Source organism: Melanotaenia boesemani, chromosome 7 (genome assembly GCF_017639745.1).
Source record: "Melanotaenia boesemani isolate fMelBoe1 chromosome 7, fMelBoe1.pri, whole genome shotgun sequence".
Lineage (NCBI taxonomy): Eukaryota > Metazoa > Chordata > Actinopteri > Atheriniformes > Melanotaeniidae > Melanotaenia > Melanotaenia boesemani.
In genome coordinates this window covers 37471508-37495510 of record NC_055688.1, presented here as the reverse complement: position 1 = coordinate 37495510, position 24003 = coordinate 37471508, and positions in this window count along the sequence as shown.

Genomic DNA, 24003 nt, shown 5'->3' with positions numbered 1-24003 from the left:
AGCCGTAGGTCAGGGCTCTCCCACTGTCCTCCTCCCTCCTCCCTCACCCGCATGTGGTGGGTGGGGGCTTCTAGGGTTGGTGGCGGCTCATTGGCTGCAGTCGCTGTATGTCGCGGTTGTGGGGGACGGCTGCTCCTGGCCTGTCCTGCCCTGGGGGGCCTTCTGGGAAACAGGGAAACAGGGGTGCCTACTGCCACCAGTGGCTCATTCCCTGCTCTCTCACACACACGTATGGTCTTGAGAGGCATGCAGGTCATGCGGGGTGGAGCGGAGGTGGCCATCTAAGTGGCCTCCTTGGCTCCACCCTGTGGCGACTCGCCTCTCAGTTTTAATTAATCTTAGACATCAAAACACAAGAAAAACAGCAAAGAACTTCTTTGGGGTGTGCCAGGTAGTGCATGGTGGGCGGGGCCGCTCATCTGACCTCGCTCCCAGCATGATGTGGTTACTGCCCCTTAATTTTAATTGAAAACAACACACACTTCACAAACAGTCATGAATGGGGAGGGAGAGGGTAATGGGGTCCTCTCATACTGTTGTTTCCTGGGTGCCACCAGGGGCAGGAGGATGGGGGCGGTTGCCCCATGAGCCAGTGTCTGTGCTGATGGAGATGCTGCTTGCCCTGGGGGGCTGCCCGGCCTGCTGCATTAGTGGTGGTGGTGTGGGCCGGATTTGGGGCTCGGTATTCTCTGGTCCACTGGGGTTGTCTTCCTCAGAGCATGGTGGGAGGGTTAAGTGTGATGTGGGCGTGTGAGAGCGAGTGTTGTGGTAATGTGGATATGGCACAGGGGAGGTTGTGAGTGATGGGTTACGAGATAGATGGGGGAAGGGGGCATTATGGGCTCTTGGGGCCCTGAATGGGGGTAAGGGAGGGGTCCAGGATGGTCTTTCTCTGCTGTTGGTGGCAGACAAAGACCATGAAGGAAGATGAAGAAAAGAAGGAAGACCACAAAGACCCTGGTGGGTCCGGGCTGGTCTTCGTGGGGCGGCTTGGGTTGGTGCTCAAGGATGCTGCTGATGGCCCAGGTCTCTGGGCCGCCCTAGTCTGTGTCTAGCCTCCGTAGAGATGTGGTCACATTTGCAGGATCACACTCATCTCTGATCCTCCTCATTCCTCATCCTCTGCATGCTGACAGTCACTGAGGTGTCCAGTGGGTTTATACACTAGAGAGGCTTTGGTTCAGGTGTGTGTGTTTCTGGTTTTTTGGTTGTTGTGATATATGTTGTTGCTGTCTTGGTTATTTTTTTTAGTAACTCCTGATGATTGTCTGCTTAGTTTACTAAGTTACTGAGTTTATTGGGTTTCTGTACAGGTGTAGCAGCTGGTTGTCTGGTGTCAGGTTGGATTGAAGGTCGTTGCTTCTATCTGTTGTGTCGCTTCTTTTTTTCTACTTTCCTTTATTACTGTTTTTTTCTCTCTCCTCCAATCAGGTCCAGCAAGATTACATAAATTCCATAATTCAAAATAAATTCAGAAGATTAAAATAAATAAAAATTAAATCAATCAGATTATCAAGAGGAGCCTTATACCCATAAACCAAAGCAAATTGTTCTGCGTAACACAGCAGCAAGACCATCATTCTGCTGCCACCATGCTGGACAGGACAAGTTAGAAAATAAAAATTAATGAAGATTAAATAAACATAAAATAATAGACGAGCCCAGAGCACCAAGAAGGTTTTTGATCAGGGGGATATTTTTACTGGCAGCAATAATCAGAGTTGCTGTTTTGCTTGAGTTTTATCTGAAGGTAATTTGAAAAAGCAAATATTTGCTGCAAAACATACATTCCAGGAGCTTGGATAACAAGTGAAATGCTGAATCAATGAATGACCAAACAACTGAATATCATCAGCATAAAAGGGATAGGACACATTTTTAAAATGACGAACCGGTGACCAAAAGGCATCAGGTTTAACAAAAACAAACAGGACCAAGAACAGAATCCTGCGCAACTCCATATATGAGAAAAACCACTGGAAGACAGATCCAGAAAACCCCATCTCTGATTCAAGTCAATTTATCCGTATACTGTGGTCTATGGTATCGAAAGCAGACGTGAAATCCAGTAAAACCAAAACTGTGTAACGAGTCTGCAGCCATCATCACATCACTGGAAACTTTCACTAGAGGAGATTCAGTGGAGCATTTTCCAAAAGCCTGATTCAAAATGATCAGAGAAATCAGGCTGCTCCACAAAGTTTTTCAGTAAAAGCTTTGGTTAACATACAAGATAAAGATGAATATGAATGTCAGACTACGATGAGGCCATGCAACAGTAACATCCTCTCCTCTCAGTGACAGTAAAATGATAGAGGAGTGGAAAAGTAAATCCCGGGCTGCTCCTGGCCAGCCTCTTCAAGCTCAAATCAAATAGTCTGTTGTTTTAGAGACATGACAGTGTCACCAAAACTCTCAGCAAATGGTTCAGCTTCCTTCTTGCCCTCTCTCATCCTTCCTCCTCCTCCTGCTCATCTCTCCATTATCTCCCCTTTGACCTCCACTTGGTGCAGTTTCCATTTAACCTTCCTGTCTTCTGATTCTTCACCCCTTTGTGGCTCTGACTCACATTTCTTCTTCAGCTCCCCTCTCTTCCTCCCAACGTCTCCTCTCAGCGATGCTTTCATTATTCTCGCTCAGTCTGTCCGTTGTGCAGCCACACTCCTTCACGCGTGCACGAACATGCACTGTCCTCTTATTTCCTATCATCCAAACCTCAGTAAATGCAGCTACAGAGTGCTTATTGATTTATGCATACAGATGGAGTGTGTGTGTGTGTGTGTGTGTGTGTTGCACTGTTCACCCTTCTCAATGTCACATGCTTGTTAGCTTCCCAAGTCCCTTTCAGTCAGAAATAGCAAGTGTGTTATAGGTGTTTTTGTCCGTGTGTGTGTGTGTGTGCACGCCTGCCAAGCCTGTAGTGATTGAGATGGAGAAGGTGTTGCATGATCATTCATCTGCATGCACAATCATCCAGACCCCAGAGTAAAGGAGCAGGGCAGCTCCTCCAACCAATCAGAGCTCAGAGATCAGAAGAGAGCAGCGCTGTGATTGGCAGATGAAGAGGAGCCTGGCGTTCTCTCAGACTCTGTCCCATGCTGAATAATGTCACTGTTTGTTTGATGACGAACAAGTGAGAGGATGTGAGAGTGAGAGGAAAAATGTTGGGGTGAGGGTGTTTTTAGGACTGATATAAAACTAAAGTACTCATAAGCAGAAAATCCAGTCTGTGGGCAAGAAAGAGAGACGGGAAGAACGGGATATGACAGAAATTGTGTGATAATCTATCAGATGCTGAGAAAATACCACTGACATACAATGAAAAGCGAGGTAGATGAGAAGGAAATGAGTGGAAAGGTGTCACAGTATTTTTTTCATGGTTCATGGATAAGCAGCAAAGGAAAGCCAAGTGATGGATGTAGCCATCCCCGACGATGGAAGTATCAGCAAAAAGGAACATGAGAACCTGGAGAAGTACCAAGGACTCAAGGAAGTCCTTGGGAAAGCCTGGAAGGTGAAGGTAACAGTAGTACCAGTGGTCATCGGAGCTCTGGGGGCCGTGTCCCCCACACTGGAGAAGTGGCTCCAACAGATACCTGGAGAATCATCAGACATCTCCATCCAGAAGAGAGCAGTCCTAGGAACAGCTAAGATACTGGAGGACCCTCAAGCTCCCAGGACTCTGAGAGATGAACAGCCAACCAGCCTACCCAGGGAGAGGGGAGGGTGGGTCAAGGACGAGTTTTATATAATAATAATAATAATAATAATAATAATAATAATAATAATAATAAATCTTTATTTGTTTAGCACTTTTTAAAACCAGGTTTACAAAGTGCTGAACAGCACACAGTAAAGTAAGGTAATAAAATCAACAATGAAAAGATACATGCACGAGTACATTTTAAAAATAAATAAAGTAAATAAAAAAGCCAGTGGATAAAAGTGTGTTTTAAGAAGTGACTTAAAGATGAACTGATGGTGCCAGCCTTATCTCCTCAGGCAGGTCGTTCCAGAGTCGAGGGGCTCGGAGCCAAAAAGCTGGGTCACCTCTGGTCTGGAGTTTGGACCCTGGCACAGCTAAAAGGGACCTGCCTGAGGATCTAAGGCTGCGGGGAGGCTCGTAGGGTGTCAGTAACTCTGTCATGTAGCCGGGTGCCAGACCTAAACGAGCTTTAATAGTAATCAGTAAAACTTTAAAATCAATTCTAAAACGTACAGGGAGCCAGTGCAGCGAGGCTAAAACAGGGTCATATGTTGTCTTCTGCTAAAACCAGAGAGAAGCCGAGCTGCTGCCTTTTCAACAAGTTGGAGGCGAGAGAGGATTTATTGTCAAGACCGGAGAGGAGGGAGCTGCAGTAGTCGAGTCTGCAGAAAATGAGAGCATTGATAACTTTTCTAAATCGGGCCGGGAGAGGACAGGTTTGATTTTACTGATGGTGCGGAGGTGAAGGAAACAGGACTGGCTGACTTTTTTCATGTGAAGATGAAAATTAAGACTGGAATCAAGTATAACACCCAGGTTTCTGGCAGAGGGGGTGATGTTAGAGGAGAGAGGACTGAGACTGTCTTCAGTATGGGTGGTGGAGTGAGGAGGGTTGATGAAGATCATTTCAGATTTAGGACTGTTGAGTTGTAGAAAGTTTTGTGCCATCCAACTGTTCACATCATTGAAACACTCTAACACAGCAGCTCAGCCTCCAGCGTCCCCTGGTCTCAGCGGGAGGTATATCTGTGTGTCGTCCGCATAACAGTGGAAGTACACGTTATGGCGGCTATAACGTGTCCTAGGGGGAGCACATAAATAGAAAACAAAATGGGACCTAGAATAGAACCTTGTGGTACACCACAGGCAATGGGGGCAGAGGAGGAAGTAAAATTACCTGTGGTGATGGCAAAAGTTCAATTTAAAAGACAAGAGTAAAACCAATCAAGTACAGTGTCTGTGATGCCAACCCAGGTTTTAAGATGATCAATTAAAATATTGTGATCAACGGTATCAAATGCAGCACTGAAATGTAAAAGAATTAAAATGATGCTTTCTCCTCTATCTGAGGCTAAAAGAAGCTCATTAGAGACTTTGAGGAGAGCTGTTTCAGTGCTGTGTAGAGCTTTAAAACCACACTGAAATTTCTCAAAGATGTCATTTCCATTTATAAAACCTAAAATCTAATTAAAAACAACTTTCTCTAAAACTTTGGATAAAAAGGGAAGTTTTGAGATCGGTCTAAAGTTGTTAAAATCATCAATACTTAAATTAGGCTTTTTTAAAAGAGGCTGGACCACAGCATGTTTAAAACAAGGAGGGACAACACCTTCTGACAAGGACAGGTTAATGGTGGACAACATGCTGGGCCCAACTGTTATAAAAACATCTTTGAGGAATTTGGTGGGTTTGACATCAAGACTGCACGTGGTTGTTTTCATGTGAGATAAAACATCAGCTAAAGAGGAGAGAGATGAAGGAGTAAAATTAGTAAAACAATTAAAACACTTGGGAAATTCTCTACTTACAGTGATGGTGTGACTCGGAGCAACTATTTGATTTCTTATGTCATCGACCTTTTTATCGAAGTGATTTAAAAACAGTTCACACAGTTCTGTAGATGCATCATTAAAATGACAGCTTAGGGTTAGTAACTGAGTCTAAAACCTCAAATAAAACTCTAGCATTGGATTGATTTTTTGTAATAATATTAGAATAAAAAGTTGTCCTCGCTTCTTTTACTGCTTGTTGATAGGATTTAAGACTTTCTTTCCATACGAGATAAAATACATTTAGCCTGGACTTATATATATATATATAGATTTAAATTTGCACGACTGTGTGAGGAGCAGAACCTGATGAATCCCTGTAAAACTGCTGCAGTCTTGTTTCAGCAGTAAAGGACACAGACTCATCTGCAAACCTCCAACAATCAGAAAACTCAGCTCCCAAATTATTAAAAAGTGTAATGAAGAGGAGCAGTGATGTGACATAATGGTAAACATGCCTCTAGTCTAACGTCTGCCACTGCCACAAAGTTTAGGATAGCTTGTGACATCATACCTCCCAGTTTATACATGTATACTATAAAAAGGGGGAAAGACATGGACATGACAAGAAATACAGGTTTTATTCTTGACATAGCTGTTTTGTGTGTGTGTGTGTGTGGGGGGGGGGGATTGGTAAAAACAGTGGCATAAGGCTGCATGCAGGTCTGTACTGTGAACGACACACAAACCAAGTTTCTTGAAGGAATTATTTTAAATGTACTATTAGCAGATTAGCTTTGCACGTTGCTTCCCATCAGCAGGTGGGACGATGATGCAGGAACAATGATCCTGAAACAAGCCGGAATTCTTTCAGGATGTTGACAGTAAATCAACAAACCATTGAAACAAATTATGTTTCATTCTTTTTCTGCACATATGAGGCCTTCCCTTCAGGTCTCATATGGCAGCACGTGCAGGGCATGATAATCCCATTAACCCCCTGCTGCTGCTTGCTGAATGAAATCAGCCATGCATTCAACAGATTTGTCAACTTTTCTCCTCTCTAATTGTGCCACAGAGCAAATGCAGACTAACATTCTGACTCTTTACCGTCATGATTTATTAAATAATATGACGAGCAATATGTACTCTTTGTTTCAGGCAGATATAAAGACCAATGTTTAAAACATCGCAGATGTAACTTCTGTTTTGCTTAATTTTGTTCACATTAATCTGAATAGTTCCAAACGTAAGGAACTGAGGAAGGATGTAGTAAATGAATTAATTCAACGTTTAAATAAAAAGAAAAATTAAGCAATTTTATAAACATATTAACAGTATTTTAATTACAGCTAATGGCAGATGTACAATAGTGTTCTTTTTTTTTACCTTTATTTTACCCGGCACAACAACAAGAACAAGTTCTTCTTTACATTGTTGACCTGGCAGGAAAAATAAATAAAAATATATAAAGAAACATTAAACGATTCTCAATGTAGAAAATGAGTTGCAGTACATCATTTGAATATTAAAAGAGGGGTTTAATTGTGGTAAAAACAATTTACAAATGTCATAAAAAGACAGAAATAAAAACATCCAATTTTAGTGTTTTCTGTAAGACGTTCCAGTGATTTGATGAAAAAGGCAACTGTCCAATCTGAGACTTGGTTTTGGGGATTTATAGCATGCCGGGGAGGATGGAAAATCATACGTTTGGCAATAGATGGAAATTAACGATTTCTGTATAAAAAAGTCTTAGTTTAACTTTTGATTGGAATTTATTTAAGTGTTCTTAGTTTTTTTAGTGTGGGAGGAGTTAAATTTTACTATATATACTAAACAGCTCGACAACATCAACAGGGGGTGTTACACCCCCTGTAAAGGTATTTTTACAAGTTCGAACAATGTATCCAGACAACAGACTGATTTCCATATAAAAATAGACATTTTATTGTAAAGTTTGATTAAAAACAAAATAAAACCAGTCAACTTTTAAAAAATCTACCATTCAGCTGTGCACTTGGTTATTATATAAAGAGTAGAATATGGAAGAGCTAAAAGGGTCACCGGGTGTTGGAACCAGAGCCGCAGTGACAGGGATGGTGGAGATCCAAACATCTAAACCCTCTAGTGAGCGCAAACCAAGATAGGACTATCCCAGAAACACAGAATAAATGCAGTAGAAACACAGAAGAGATGCAGCAGAAACACAGAAGAAATGCAGCAGAAACAGAAGAAATGCAGCAGAAACACAGAAGAAATGCAGCAGAAGTGCAGCAGAAACACAGAAGAAATGCAGTAGAAACACAGAACAGATGCAGCAGAAACACAGAAGAAATGCAGTAGAAACACAGAAGAGATGCAGCAGAAACACAGAAGAAATGCAGTAGAAACACAGAAGAGATGCAGCAGAAACACAGAAGAAATGCAGTAGAAACACAGAACAGACGCAGCAGAAACCCAGAAGAAATGCAGTAGAAACACAGAAGAGATGCAGTAGAAGTGCAGTAGAAACACAGAAGAAATGCAGTAGAAACACAGAACAGACGCAGCAGAAACCCAGAAGAAATGCAGTAGAAACACAGAAGAGATGCAGTAGAAGTGCAGTAGAAACACAGAAGAAATGCAGTAGAAACACAGAAGAGATGCAGCAGAAACACAGAAGAGATGCAGTAGAAACACAGAACAGACGCAGCAGAAACCCAGAAGAAATGCAGTAGAAACACAGAAGAGATGCAGTAGAAGTGCAGTAGAAACACAGAAGAAATGCAGTAGAAACACAGAAGAGATGCAGCAGAAACACAGAAGAAATGCAGTAGAAACACAGAAGAGATGCAGTAGAAGTGCAGTAGAAACACAGAAGAAATGTAGCAGAAGTGCAGCAGAAACATAGAAGAGATGCAGTAGAAGTGCAGTAGAAACACAGAAGAAATGCAGTAGAAACACAGAACAGACGCAGCAGAAACCCAGAAGAAATGCAGTAGAAACACAGAAGAGATGCAGTAGAAGTGCAGTAGAAACACAGAAGAAATGCAGTAGAAACACAGAAGAGATGCAGCAGAAACACAGAAGAAATGCAGTAGAAACACAGAAGAGATGCAGTAGAAGTGCAGTAGAAACACAGAAGAAGTGCAGCAGAAACACAGAAGAAATGCAGTAGAAACACAGAAGAAATGCAGCAGAAACAGAAGAAATGCAGTAGAAACAGAAGAAATGCAGCAGAAACAGAAGAAATGCAGTAGAAACACAGAAGAAATGCAGTAGAAACACAGAAGAAATGCAGCAGAAACAGAAGAAATGCAGTAGAAACAGAAGAAATGCACCAGAAACAGAAGAAATGCAGTAGAAACACAGAAGAGATGCAGTAGAAGTGCAGTAGAAACACAGAAGAAATGCAGTAGAAACACAGAAGAGATGCAGCAGAAACACAGAAGAGATGCAGTAGAAACACAGAACAGACGCAGCAGAAACCCAGAAGAAATGCAGTAGAAACACAGAAGAGATGCAGTAGAAGTGCAGTAGAAACACAGAAGAAATGCAGTAGAAACACATAAGAGATGCAGCAGAAACACAGAAGAAATGCAGTAGAAACACAGAAGAGATGCAGTAGAAGTGCAGTAGAAACACAGAAGAAATGTAGCAGAAGTGCAGCAGAAACATAGAAGAGATGCAGTAGAAGTGCAGTAGAAACACAGAAGAAATGCAGTAGAAACACAGAACAGACGCAGCAGAAACCCAGAAGAAATGCAGTAGAAACACAGAAGAGATGCAGTAGAAGTGCAGTAGAAACACAGAAGAAATGCAGTAGAAACACAGAAGAGATGCAGCAGAAACACAGAAGAAATGCAGTAGAAACACAGAAGAGATGCAGTAGAAGTGCAGTAGAAACACAGAAGAAGTGCAGCAGAAACACAGAAGAAATGCAGTAGAAACACAGAAGAAATGCAGCAGAAACAGAAGAAATGCAGTAGAAACAGAAGAAATGCAGCAGAAACAGAAGAAATGCAGTAGAAACACAGAAGAAATGCAGTAGAAACACAGAAGAAATGCAGCAGAAACAGAAGAAATGCAGTAGAAACAGAAGAAATGCACCAGAAACAGAAGAAATGCAGTAGAAACACAGAAGAAATGCAGTAGAAACACAGAAGAGATGCAGTAGAAGTGCAGTAGAAACACAGAAGAGATGCAGTAGAAGTGCAGTAGAAACACAGAAGAAGTGCAGCAGAAACACAGAAGAAATGCAGTAGAAACACAGAAGAAATGCAGCAGAAACAGAAGAAATGCAGTAGAAACAGAAGAAATGCAGCAGAAACAGAAGAAATGCAGCAGAAACAGAAGAAATGCAGTAGAAACACAGAAGAAATGCAGCAGAAACAGAAGAAATGCAGTAGAAACACAGAAGAAATGCAGCAGAAACAGAAGAAATGCAGTAGAAACAGAAGAAATGCAGCACAAACAGAAGAAATGCAGCAGAAACAGAAGAAATGCAGCACAAACAGAAGAAATGCAGTAGAAACACAGAAGAAATGCAGCAGAAACAGAAGAAATGCAGCAGAAACAGAAGAAATGCAGTAGAAACACAGAAGAAATGCAGCAGAAACAGAAGAAATGCAGTAGAAACAGAAGAAATGCAGCACAAACAGAAGAAATGCAGCAGAAACAGAAGAAATGCAGCACAAACAGAAGAAATGCAGTAGAAACACAGAAGAAATGCAGCAGAAACAGAAGAAATGCAGCAGAAACAGAAGAAATGCAGTAGAAACACAGAAGAAATGCAGCAGAAACAGAAGAAATGCAGCAGAAAATGCAGCAACGACAGCAAAAAGATGCGGAAAGACAGAGGAGATCAAGTAAAAAATGCAGCAGAGATGGAGCAGAAACAGCAGAGCCAGTCTTCACGAGCAAGTTTGTTATAGCTCAAATAGAATCTTGATGTTTGCACCTAACAACAGTCCAATACACGTCACAATGCACGTTTGTATTTCTTTGCATAGCGGGAACACTTTGGAGAGGATAGAAGGAGAAATGACTGTCTTACTGTACATGAGTTTTTGCTGAAAAAAAGCTTTCACCAAAGTTTTCGCAACATATCCTGAATTTCTTCAACCTCATTGCTTCTCATTTCACAAAGGATTGATTAGAATTTAGACACTGAAACTTAATAACTTTCTATGATCAGAAATAAACAATAAAGGAATGAATGAATAGAAATATAAATCAAAATACTTTATTAATTGACCCATCTTGCTACTTCTGGGTCGGTTAGCTTGTGGAGGGGATGTCGATAGTAATGTTGATTATAAAATGCAGTTGATTTTGCACTTTTCTATTGATTTTATTAATCCTAATTATTATTATTTTTAATATTTTATTCATTTAAATACTTTGACATTTTCTGTAGTACTCCGTAGTCCCTCTCATGTGAGCGCCGCTGCTCTAGATGGCCAGGAAGACTAAATGCTTTCATTGTTGTTGAACATGTTGAGAGCATGATGGGAATCGTGCATGAAGCGTGCAGTGTGTGTGTTTAATCCAATGTTAAGTAAGATTTTCATTTATTTTTGGTATATTCTGGTAGGAGAGACAAAACAAGTAATAAAACAGGGAGGAAGGAGCATCTGGTGAAGAAGAGAACGGGAAGAGGAGCAGGAAAAGTGTGATGAATTGGACACATACCTTCATTTCTTCATTCCCTACGTTTGGTAAAGCAGGCGGCAGCTATGAGCTGCAAAACTTGTATTACATTTAGTTTAGATGGTAAACAATTTTCTTCATGCATGTTTAATAAGGGGCATTGTCGGTGTCATTCTTCTCAGCATTCTGTGGATAAAGGGACACCAGCCTGTAGCACAGCTGATGTATGACACTTGTTACCAAGCAGGGGGTTGGAGGGGGGTCAACTCCTGCCTGCCAGAATCATATTGCCCTGCTGGAGTGAGCAGAGCTTCAGGCCTCCACACTGCAGATTACCACAGAAGGCTTTGAAATCCATCCTAAAAACCTTCCTCCTCCAGATTACTGTCTACTGATGATCTTATCAGAGTACTTAAAATAAAATGAGGTAAGAATTATTCCAATTTAATTAATGTTGAAATGGTTGCAGATAGGTTGGAAAGAAAAGATGACAGAAAAGGAGAATACAGAAAAATGGATGCTGATGATAACTTGAGTGAATCTAGGACACTCAGGAAGAGCAAGTAGGTAGTACTGTAAAGTATGAGCCATCATTCTGTAAAACTTTGTGTTTTTGGTAACTTTAATACTCAAAGCAGCCTCTGAACTTCAGCAGTTGCTCAAATTAGATGACAGTTTGATTTTTAGACCTCACACTGACCATCTGGCCAAGAAACTAAAAGTAAGACTGGGCTTCTGTTTCAGACACAAACCATGTTTTTCTTTATTTCTAAAAGAAAAAAAAGATGTATGGAGATGTATGTTACATGAATGCCACTGCAACCTCATTACAAATGTTGGTACTGTGTACTGTGCTGCTGTGAGATTTATTACTGGGTATAAATCACAAACACATCAGTGTACGTTGTACGCTAAGGCTGGCTGACCCTGTCTGCTCGCAGGCTTCTTCTCTGGTAAATTTTATCTATAAAGCTATTATTGGACTACTCCCTCCATATTTCTGCTTTTATCTTGCATTTAAATACAACTCAAAGCACAATCTGTCTGTCTGCCTCAGTGCCCAGAACTCACACTGAGTTTGGGAAGAGGGCGTTCATGTGCTCTGCTCCTTTTACTTGGACTGAAATAAACTTTCATGCTTCGGACCCTTGACAGCCCCCCCCCCCCCCCCCCCCCCCCAGTTTAAAACTCCCGTCACAGATGTGTTGATGGGAGATATGGTGACATGGTGAATGTGTGTTTTAATATAGTTAGGTTCCCATTTGAGTCACTGCTGCCATGTTGGCCATGCTCGTGAAAGAGATAATTGGATCCCAACCATCTGCCTGGTAAAAGCAAAAAAAAAAGGCTCAGTAATTTAAATTTCTATTTCATGACTTTAATTTAGATTTCTTGGTCCAGATAATGAGACTGAGGAATGAGAACAGCAGAGAAGCAACCTAATTCATTCAACTACAGACCCAACGTCTTCAGCCCTTCAGACGATTGGAATAATTAAATGGCTGCTTGGTTAGCTTAGCATATTTCACCTTAACCATCTTCTACTACTTCCTCACTTTATTTACAGTGAACATCATTGGTCCAAATACAGAGCCCTGAGGAACTACAGGACTGACTTTGATGTGTGATGATGATGTTTTGTTTGAATAAATAAACTGGAACCTGTGGGATAAATGTGACTTAACCAGGTTAGTGAGGTTCTTTAACAACAGCAGCACCCTCAAGCCAGGATGCTGTAATCAGTCATATCAACTACAGAACCAACACCCTGCAGGACAAGTCATCTTCCTGCTCCTGATTTTTGTTTAGATGCTCCCAAAGTACAGTTGCAGCTATTTTGTTCAAGATATTTAGGCATAAAAAGCATAATGTACAAAGGTCTACGATTAGCTAAAACTCCTGATTGTTTCATTACTGTTCCATTCTGGGGATCTTTCAGTATCAGGACTGTCCATCCCTTGGTCAGCCATTCCCAACCCTCAGCAGTTGGTTGATTTGTGCCGCTAGGCGCTCATGGAGTGAAGTTAGCATCTTTAGACAGATGGATGCATCATGTCGGAGCCAGGTGCTGACCAGTTCTTCATACCTAAGAGACTTTGCTGGATATCTGCCACTATGATTATAGTCACACAGCCAATGCTTGGAGTCTTTGTTTGGCTTTGTTTTTGTTTCCAGAGCTTCAAGTATGGACATGTGGCTGTACCTCTTGGGTACCACTTTAATGGCAGTATCCTTCTAGAGTTCTGACAGCTGACTAACTTCCTTCCAAGTTGCCTTGATTGTGGCTTCCAACCTCCTCCACCATGGTGCCTCCTTCTTGCCCTTTATACTGATGTTTTGTTGGCCGAGCATCTCCAGGATCACAGCTGCTGTGCTGTATATCAGCTCATTGGTTTCAGTGATGGTTGCAGTAGGGATTATTCTTAGTGCTCATTCACATCAGCTAGAAGACTTGGTGGTACTTCACTCAGTCTTGCTAGTTGGTGTCAGGGTTTACAGGTTCTCATCTTAGCCATGATCTTACCCCTCAGGTCAGTTGCTCTCTCATGCAGAAAATTAACAGTCTAGGCACAGGAGAACCAGTCCTACTGCAGTTTTTAAAGGGTTAAACTGTAACTGCTGCATTAGTGAAAGAAGACATGTTGACATCTTATAAGTGCCAAAAGCAAGATGGGTGCAAACACTGGTTGGCCTGCAGTGTACAAACACAAAGACATTTGGAGGATAAACAATATCTGTGTTGATTCAATGTGATTTGAAAGGAAGATTCTGTCATGCAGTAAATCTAGGAATTAAAAGAAAGTGACAGAGAGAAGTTGGCATAGAGTCTAACAAAAAGAAGTGTGGGGCGGATGGGTTGCTGCAACAAAGATGCTTAGACTACAATCATCTGCTAAAACCACTTACATTCTCACACTTCAGATTCATTTTTTCATCCTTTTCCTTCCTCTTTCTTACCCTCACATGTCTCTTCTGTCACTGCTTATCTCTTATTTATCAGTTCTTTCTCTCTGCACCTCTGGCACTTCATATTCCAGCACTCACTCTGAATTCACAACAGAGACCAGTTAAGCAGCCAGTCAGTGTGGAGGCAACATTCATTTTAATTATGGCCTGAAAAGAAGCTTTCACCAAAGGTAAATTTGTTTCAGGCACTTTTAAAAACTTACTTAGATCATCAATCTTAGATGAGTCAGTGTGGGGAAGATTTAACCTGAATAATATGAAAACTGTCAGCAAAAACTGGACTGTGTGTGGTGGGAATCTGTTATATGTTAAATTAACCTCACTTATGTCCATAATGGACCATTTCCTAGGCCATAGGTGTAACTACTGGTACATGCTAACCAACAGCAACACACACACCCAGACACACGCACCGCATCCAGTCAGGTGATGTACCGTGTTGCTCATAGCAACAATAATATATTCAGAGTAGAACAATTAATCCATGACTAAAAGAACTGAACCGTTTCTGCTAAATGAGAATAATTTCTATAAAATTCTAATATTTCTCGGTTGCAGCAGCATCTGCATACACTATGGTGTGCTTCATGTTCTTACAATAAAACTTATCACCTTATCATGTGATCAGGTCTTAATATTTTAACAGTGACAGCGCCACAATTTCTGTACTATTCTGATGCAATCATTATTAAAACCTGACTCAAATTAAAAATGATTCAACAGCATTGGAAGTTCTGCACAATGACTCATTAATTTGAGTCAGATGTGTTGGAGCAGGAAACATCTAAAACCTGCAGGACCGCAGCCCTCGTAGGACCGAATTAAGTAGCCCTGCTGAACAATCTCCTGTTGAATGTCAGCCATTTCCTCCATCTTCCCTCCGAAGCCACAAGCAGCAGAGCCAAGCAGAACCAGCCAGGCTCGGCTGCATGGTCCTCTCGACAGTCTGTAGACCAGTAGGTGAGGATCTGCCCAAAAAACACGCCTTGAAAGCCTCATTTACATAATGAGGGGGTGGGTGTGAAAATACTGAAGATTATTTATTTAATTTTAACATATTTATTTATATTGTTTATAATTTATTGGCATATCAATTTGTTTATTTAGCCATGTTTGTATTTATGTTTTTTTTTGTTTGTTTGTTTTTTTTTTGTCAGTTTCTCCAGCACATCCCAAAGATCCTCCGTGGGGTTCAGGTCTGGACTCTGTGGTGGCCGATCCATACGTGGAAATGATGTCTCTTGTTACCTGAACCACTCTTTCACAATCTGAGCCCCATGAATCCTGCTTTGTCATCTTGGAATACAGCCGTTACGTCGAAGACAAATTTCTACTACTCTACAATGGACAGTAAAGTTTTTCTAAGTCTAAGTCTTCCTCTTGAACACAACACAATGTCAGCAGCGTCTCCCCTGGACTAAAGAAACCAGGACCTTGTCTGCTGAGCAGTGGTCCAAAGAGTTCTTTTCTGATGAGCAAATTCTGCATCTCATGTGGAAATCCAGGTCCCAGAGTCTGGAGGAAGACTGGAGAAGCAATAATCCAAGACCCTTAAAGTGCAGCGTGAAGTTTCCACAAGGGGTGGTGATATGGGAGCCGTGTCCTCTGGTGCTGGTCCACCAGGCTTTACTACGTCCAGAGTCCACGCAGCGTCTACCAGGAGGTTTTAGAGCTCTTCACGCTTCCTTCAGCAGAAAAGCTTTGTGGAGATGTGGACTTTATTTTCCAGCAGGACTTGGTACCTCCCCACACTGCTACAAGAACCAGAACCTGATTCAGTGACCAAGGATTACTGGGCTGGACTGGCCAGCAGACTCTCCAAACCTGAACCCCGTAGAAAATCTATGGAGCCTTTCCAAGAGGAAGATGAGACACATGAGACAGAGCGATGCAGAAGAGCTGAAGGACTGAAGCATCCTGGTCTTCATTCCAGCCAGCAGGACCACAGGCTGGTAGCATGGAGGCAGGAGTCCATGCTGAAGGACTCAGACCAAGACCTGGCTCATATGCAGGACTAGACTCTTCACATGGTCACATTTCTGTGTTCAATATCCTTTTTTATTGATTTCAAGTAAGATTCTAATTTTCTGAGATGATTTTTGTAAGTTATAATCACCAAAACTATAATGAATAAATGCTTTAAATACCTCACTTTGCGTATAATGAGTCTTTATAATATATTAGTTTCCCTTTTTAAGTTGAATAACAGAAGTTTTGCTCAATATTCAAATTTTTTGAGTTTCACCTGTATATGCCCCAAATCAGCTTCCCTTACCAAGATGATGCCAAATTCTGATTTTATGGTATAATAACTTTGTTTTTTATGTGTTCGTGTGGTTAAAAAAACAATGACTTAATTTCACAGATTATTCTCTTTGCATTATTGCTTTAATTTGGACAGCCCTATTCAAAACTACCGGTAATGGTATAGATGATACTAGCCCTTTTGTTTCTTGGTATTGATACCAAATCTTGCAGTATCACACACCCCTAACGGCAGACCTTCAGACCAGGTGATTTCATTCAGTGTTGCTCCCAAATGACTTATTTTTCTTTTTCAAGTTTCTTAGCAAATGTTTTGTTAAAAGGTGGAACAGGGCTTAGGCTGGATTTATACTCACACAGAGTCTGCGTGAAGTCGGTTGCTGCGCAAGGTTATTATAGTTAACGAAAACTAACGAAAAAACGAAAACTAAAATTAAAAAACATTCTCGTTAACTGAAATAAAAATAAAAACAAGAGTTTTTAAAAAAACGAAAACTAGCTGAAACTGTATTGTGTGTTTACAAAACGAACTAAAATTTTAGCAAAAATGTCCTTCGTTTTCGTTTTTTGTAAATTTATTTCATACATAAGGCCTCAGGGTTGATATGAAATCTGTTTACTTCGCTCTGCCGGATTTACGCCAGGTGTGTGCGTCGTACGGCCGTGACGTCACGTGTCAACAGCGTGTCCGCGCGCCGCTAGCGTGATGCTACCGAGAAAGTTAGGAGAAAGCGAGGAGAGTCCTGTTTGGGATTTCTTTCGTTATGACCATGTCAAAGTAAAGTACCTTGTAGAAGAAGCAGGTGGTTCGATATGTAGGAGGAAAAAAACGAATCTGAAAATCCATTTAAAAAGCTGCACGAGAAGGTTAACCAGGAGCACCTGGACCAGGTAGCCTCTCTGCCCCCCTCCACGGATTGATTAGCTTCAGCCAGGCCGAGCAGCATGGGGAGGGAACGTGAGTCACAGACACACTCGCGCGCGCCAAAACAGACCTACAGAAACAGTCACCCACAAAATCTTGAAAAGCTGAATTTGAGAAGCTTAAAATAGTTTTTGTTTACAATGTTGGACAGCAGGTTATGTATGTTTAGTATAGAAGGCTGTTTATATGTACAACACATTTCATGTACAGGATATTTCAAAGTGCTTTACATGAAACAAAAACATTACAGATATTAAGAAATAATAAAAAGCATCAACACATAATCACAATAAAATCATAAATTACATTAAAATGATTAAAAGTAAGATAAGTTAAAAAGTTAACGTGCAGATTTCATGCATACACATGAGAAAAGAAATGTTTTTAACCTGGATTTAAAAATGTCTACATTTGGGAAAGTTTAATCTCCACTGGCAGTTTGTTCCATTTGTTTGCAGCATAACAGCTAAATGCTGCTTCTCCATGTTTAGTCTGGACTCTGGTCTGGTCTCTGGTCTGGACTCTGGTCTGGACCCTGGTCTGGACTCTGGTCTGGACTCTGGTCTGGTCTCTGGTTTGGACTCTGCTCTGGACTCTTGTTTGGACCCTGATCTGGACTCTGGTCTGGTCTCTGGTCTGGACTCTGGTCTGGACTCTGGTCTGGACTCTTGTTTGGACCCAGGTCTGGACTCTGGTCTGGTCTCTGGTCTGGTCTCTGGTTTGGACTCTGGTCTGGACTCTGGTCTGGACTAGTTGACCAGAGTCTTTGGATCTAAGAGCTCTGCTAGGTTTATATTCTCTGAACATATAACAGATGGATTCTGGGCCTAAACCATTCTGGGATTTGTAAACAAGCAGAAGGCTTTTAAAATCTATTCTGTGACTGACTGGAAACCAGTGTAAAGATTTCAAAACTGGTGTGATGTGTTCAGATCTCTTAGTCCTGGTTAAACTCTAGCAGCAGCGTTCTGGATGAGCTGCAGATGTTTAATGCTCTTTTTAGGAAGTCCTGTTAAAAGACCATTACAGTAATCCAGCCTACTGGAGATGAATGCATGGAGGAGTTTCTCCTGGTCTTTCTGGGAGACTAAACTTTTAATTCTGAAAAGAAAAGCACATCAGCATCCAGCTGAGATAGACGAGTATCTTAACCAGCTGCTGGCTCTGTGTTCTACCAGAAACGTTCACTTTCAGCGTCTAAAATATCCACAGCTTTATCATGTCCAGTGTAACATGTGAGGTTCTGTTAAACAGATGCAGTGATTTGTACTAAAGCTGCTGCACCTTTAGTTCAATTCTTTATGTAGTTAATTATGAATTGTTTCATCTGAATAAATGAAACCTCTGGTCTAGAGTTTGTTGGGTAGTTGAGGTTGTTAATGATTAGTCAGATTTATCTCCTTTAGACTCCTGGCTACCAAGGACTGTAAATTGTCTCTTGAATGGATTCATGTTATGTTGTTGTGTGTCTTTAGTATGTTGGTTATGTTGAGTTTTACCGAGCACACTATCTCAGAAGCAGCATTGCACACATTTTTTTATTTAAGGCTGCTGTCTTATGGGCTGTTGTCTTTGATTTGTCGTTGGCTGTTCATGTTTCCTCCTGATACAGTTTTTAAAAAGTGTATCTTAAGTTTTTATTATACACTGCTTATTCTGCTTATTTTGAATTTTGCACTTGGCAAATACTCTAATTTAGAAAAAACAAACAAAAAACTAAAACTAATACTAAAACTAATAAAAACTAAACTAAAACTAAGCATTTTTTAAAAAAACGAAAACTAATAAAAAATCCAAAACTATTATAACCTTGTTGCTGCGTCACTGCCATGTGCTCCACGTAGGTCCACGGAGGCTCGACACGCACCTCTTCCAGACGTGACGTTCACCCCTGCTTGCAGCCTGGTTATGCGGAAGTTCTGTCTCGGTTTGTGATTAAGTGTATCCGGATTTGTGAAGCTTCTTGCTGAGTTTGTTTGGTTACTGCAGAAGAGAAAGTGCAACACGATGCCGTCACCCTGCGTTCGAGTGTGAGAGCACATTTCACCGGTGTCACCTGCGCTGGCCCTACTGTACGCAGACACCGTGTGAGTATAAATCCAGCTTTAGATGGGAAACTTAGCTCAGTAATCTCCGTTTATAACGCAGGCATGCACACTGTGGCTGCCAGAACATAGCTGCATATGTTGACACTTAAACAGCAACTGCAGCTCAGCTGGGTTGTCTTTCACTTCTGAAATGTAAGAGAATAAAGGTGAGAAATGAACTGAACCTCCTTTAAGTCCTGCTTAACACTGCAGAGTCCTTGCTGCTACAGATAGTATGCAGCAGCTCACCAATACTGTTGCTTGTTGTTAGAGCACAATGAATCTGTGTTCTACTTGGCTTCATTTCCATCATTTGTCCCCTTTCTTTTCATCTCTTCCTGCTTCTTTTAGTTACACTTTTCTGTATTTCCCTACATTATCTCATGTTTTTGTACTCAGTGTCATATTTTACAGCCTTTTTTAAGTTGCTAGTCTCCTGTTACCTGAATGTTCTGGTCTATAAAGACCAGACTTGTCGGTTTGTGAAAACACTTCAAATAACCTTTCATCTTGAAAAGCACATTCTTGGGTTGATGTGAATAGCATGTCTGTCATGACAGACTGAAAGGTTTGGGCATATAAAATGTAAGACTTTGACACCAGAGACCATATTTGACATTCTGTCTCCTGACAAGCAGAACACACTCATACATGCCGATAGAAAGGCAGTGACTATAACTGTATTTACACCACTGAGCACAAACCTTGACCTCCCCCTTTCAGATTTACTCGTCCTTCAGATGATGCTGCCAGGGTGGTTCCAGTGCTGGTTCAGGACTGGTGCTAGAGCCAGTTCTGAGGTGGTCCTAGCTCAGAACTGGTTTGGTTTTGCACAGCCCGAGAATGACTACAAAGTCCTGTCATCACATAACTCTTCAGAGCATTTCAGAAAAGCCGAGTCTCTCAGATGTAAAGATGGACAGAGGTGCGCCAATCTGAGAGAAACGGAGTCTAAAAATTTAATGAACAAGTAAAATAAAATAATTCATGACAGTTTCTTAAATCTGTTCAAAAGGAAAACAGAAAATATAGAGAAATATTTAGAAAAAACATGACCTGAAAGCTGAAGCTAGGTTTGTAGGCTACATCATGCTTTAATCAGACTCCCGCCACCGCTGGGCTAATTACTGAAAAAAGTAACTAGTTACAGTTACTAGTTACTTCATTCAAACTGTAACTTTTTTAAGTCTTTAGACTAAAAAGTAATGTGTTACTGTTAAAGAACATTCTTTAAAATTCTTCCATTATTATCCTTTTAACTTAATTACAGTTTTGTCTGAAATGTAAAAGAAACTCAAACACAAAGTGATTTTTCAACACTAATTTCTTTAAGTCCGGCCAGCCTGCGCTGCGTGCGAAGCTCTCCAGTCTTTCTCCTTTCTGGGCCTGAAGTTCACTGCAGGATTGCAGGAATCGCAAACTATAATAAATTCCCACAATCCCAACTCTTATAATGCTGGAAATTCCCACGTAAAATTACAGCGCAGTGATAATGATGTGCAGTGAAGGTTTGCATCGGAGCCATAAAACTAAAAGGAAGAAGAAGACTTCTGCTACAGACTCGGCCCTCGCTCCTCCTTTCTAAGCTCTGAGCTCCCTCTGCTGTCGCAGCGTCGCTGGTAATCCAAACGTTTTCCACCGATTTCCTGCCGGGAAGACGATCCTTTCACAGATGGCAGAATGTAAATCTGACCTCACTTGTCTGAAAGGAAAACACCAGAAGAAAAGATCAGCGCTAGTAGCGGTGCTGGTGTCAGGGATGTCGTAGCGGCATTGTCGGTAACGTTACCACGTAGCCCAAAGAAAAGTTACAGGCTAACTGGCTCAGAATAAATCCGTGGCTGGAACATAATGTACTTATGTTTGGTGTTATGTCGTTTGGATGGTGTTTCTACCACAGAAGAGGAAATGAACAGGTTTCTTAAAACTTTATAGCTTTATAGCAAAAACGACTGAGTTATCCCGTGGTCACGCGTCATTAACATGTGGAAGAGGTCATTAACTTGTGGCCACGTGTTAGTTAATATTTATATTAATATTTAATATATATATATATGGTGACACTGGATCAATGTCACCCGAGTTCTACCAGAAATGCACCGAGCAAGTGCAGCTACACCTGTGAAAGATGTTGACAAAGCTGAGCTAAAAGTTTTCCTAATCAATGAATGAATCCACCATAAGTTACACCAAGTATCTCATTAAGATACGCAGATGATGATCAGGTTAGAACAAAACTGTTAAGGAACCCCTAAAATCACGTGAACATTCAGCAGGCCCCCCAGACGACCCCAGACGTGGGCCAGCACCCACCCCGATGTTCCAGCTGCAAACCCCGGGAACCAGGGCACCATCAACCAACTAAGGTTGGGTGGTAACGCTGTTATTTATCACAGTTTCATCATAAAAAGATCACTATCACTATTATGTTGCTAGGAGACCTCTATTAGACCTGGACATAATGATGAAGCAACTTCCAAACAGGATTCCTACAAGCTGATTTGAGCAAAATCGACTGAAATATGTTAATAAACAGCTGCAGACAATGTTCAAAATTCTGCTGCAAACAGTGATTGAGAATGCAGCTCTTCATGGAGCACTGGGCTGGATCACAGATGCGAGTGGTGATACCAGGCATTAATCAGCAGGATAATGAGAATGTTCTTCATCTGCTGCTGCACTTCACATCCATGATGTGGCTCAGTTCTTTCTTTTTATTTGCTTTCTCTTGGATTTAGTAGGTTAAGACTTGGATTTGGAGGACAAAAAACACAAAGGTCTCCTGGGGCTTCTGGTACCACTAGATCATTTAAGTCCTGGAAGTTGTAAGTTTGAGCCATCAGCGATCAGAATTTCATATGGAACTACCCCCACCCCTAACAGACCTTTCATTAGGTTCCTGCTACTGATAAATAAGAGTACCCAGTAAGTCTCATGCCCACTTTGTCTTCCACAGCCAGCAGATTTCCTGTTGAAAAATGACTCAGTGTTGGTGATTAAGGCCCAGCCTTGAGCTTCCTTTGGCTTTGCCGCTTGGTCATAGTCACCCACTTTGCAAGGACAGAGTGACCCTTTTTTAAGGGAATTGAAGTGGTCATCTATCGATTCAGTCAGAGTGTTTGGGGCTGCTTGGATGGCAGGTATAATTTAATCCCCAAGAAGAAAAGGGGCTGCAAGTCTTTCTGCCATAATGCTAAACTGATGGAAAGGACCAGTCCACATGGCTTCTCTGATGAGGCTTTCCAAGAACTCCTCGTGGGCGCACGTTTGGGGCGAATGTTGAGTTAACAGATAACCACAGCTTTATATTCTGTATAAAACCCGTCCAAGCTGTACCTGATCTCTTAGCAACCGTTTGTGATGGCAGGCTGGTGATGATAATGGATGGACTTTCTGGTGTGTTGTGAAGCACTCATTTAATGATGTCTGCATGTGCCGACGGAATATGTACATAAATGAGTCAGTGTCCTTAAAGATGTATTTATAGGAGTGTGAATGATGACTTCAGTGGGAAATGTCAATGCCCCCTGGACAAGCCAGCCCACAGCCTCAGCAGATAGCATCATTCATTTGTCAAGTTGAGTCACAACCTGAGTTGCTGCTCCTTCGATAATCAGACCAGACAAAATTGCTGTTATTTATCCTGATTTGTTGTTTTATAATTCATTTGAATTACTGAAATTTAGATGAAATCATAAAGGAAATAAAAAATCTGAGGCAAATTCCATCCCGTCTCAATCATCCACCTCTCACACCTTCCTCATGGTCTTCATCCACCAATCACACTGAACAGCATCCCCTCCTCCCTCTGTCTAATACAGTCCTAACGCTCTACGTGTCCCATTCCCGCCGTCGCTTTCCTTCCGTCAGTGAAGAGTGAGGATGCATCCACTCATTCATCCACTTTTTGCAGCGTCACATGAGCATCACTTCATCTGCTCATTCCTGCAGTCTGTCTTCTCCACCCCTCTGCACCACCGAGTTTGATCATCATCATCTCGTCTTGTTAATTAGATATTGAGGGTTTGCTCGGTCCTCCCTGGGGGGACAGAGGGCCAATTAAATATTTATAGATCAACATCCATTCAAGTGTTTTGCAACAGGGAAAGCTTGTGACCAGAAAACTGGCATGAGTTTGTGCCCAACATGCAGCAGGGGAGGCAGAAAGCTTGTCCTCCGTATGTCTCAGTGTCTTTTTACGTGTGTGTGTGTGTGTGTGTGTGTGTGTGTGTGTGTGTGTGTGTTGCAGCCGTGTTGACAGATGATGTCACTGTGATGAGTATATTTTAAGATCTAGGTTTCTAGGATTCTGTATTATCTTATTGGCCCAGCCACCGAGCTTCTAATTGCAAAATCCGCTCATCAAACCGGGAGAGCAGAGCTGAATTATTATAAAATGACAAAGCAAAGGAAACTTACTGTTTGTGTAGCAGGAGTGAACATGTGCAAGAGTCAAGGTTGACTGAATCTCAAAACCTTGGAGCGAGACCAAATTCAAGGTACATAAACTCCTCACTGAGCCTTCATCCAACCCATTACGATACTTAATCCTTTAATGCCGTATGTGATACCTACGGTTTCTGAGACCTTTTGTATCACTTTATGGTAAAATCTTTGTTAAAGACAATCTGATACTTGTCTTCTGCTCCC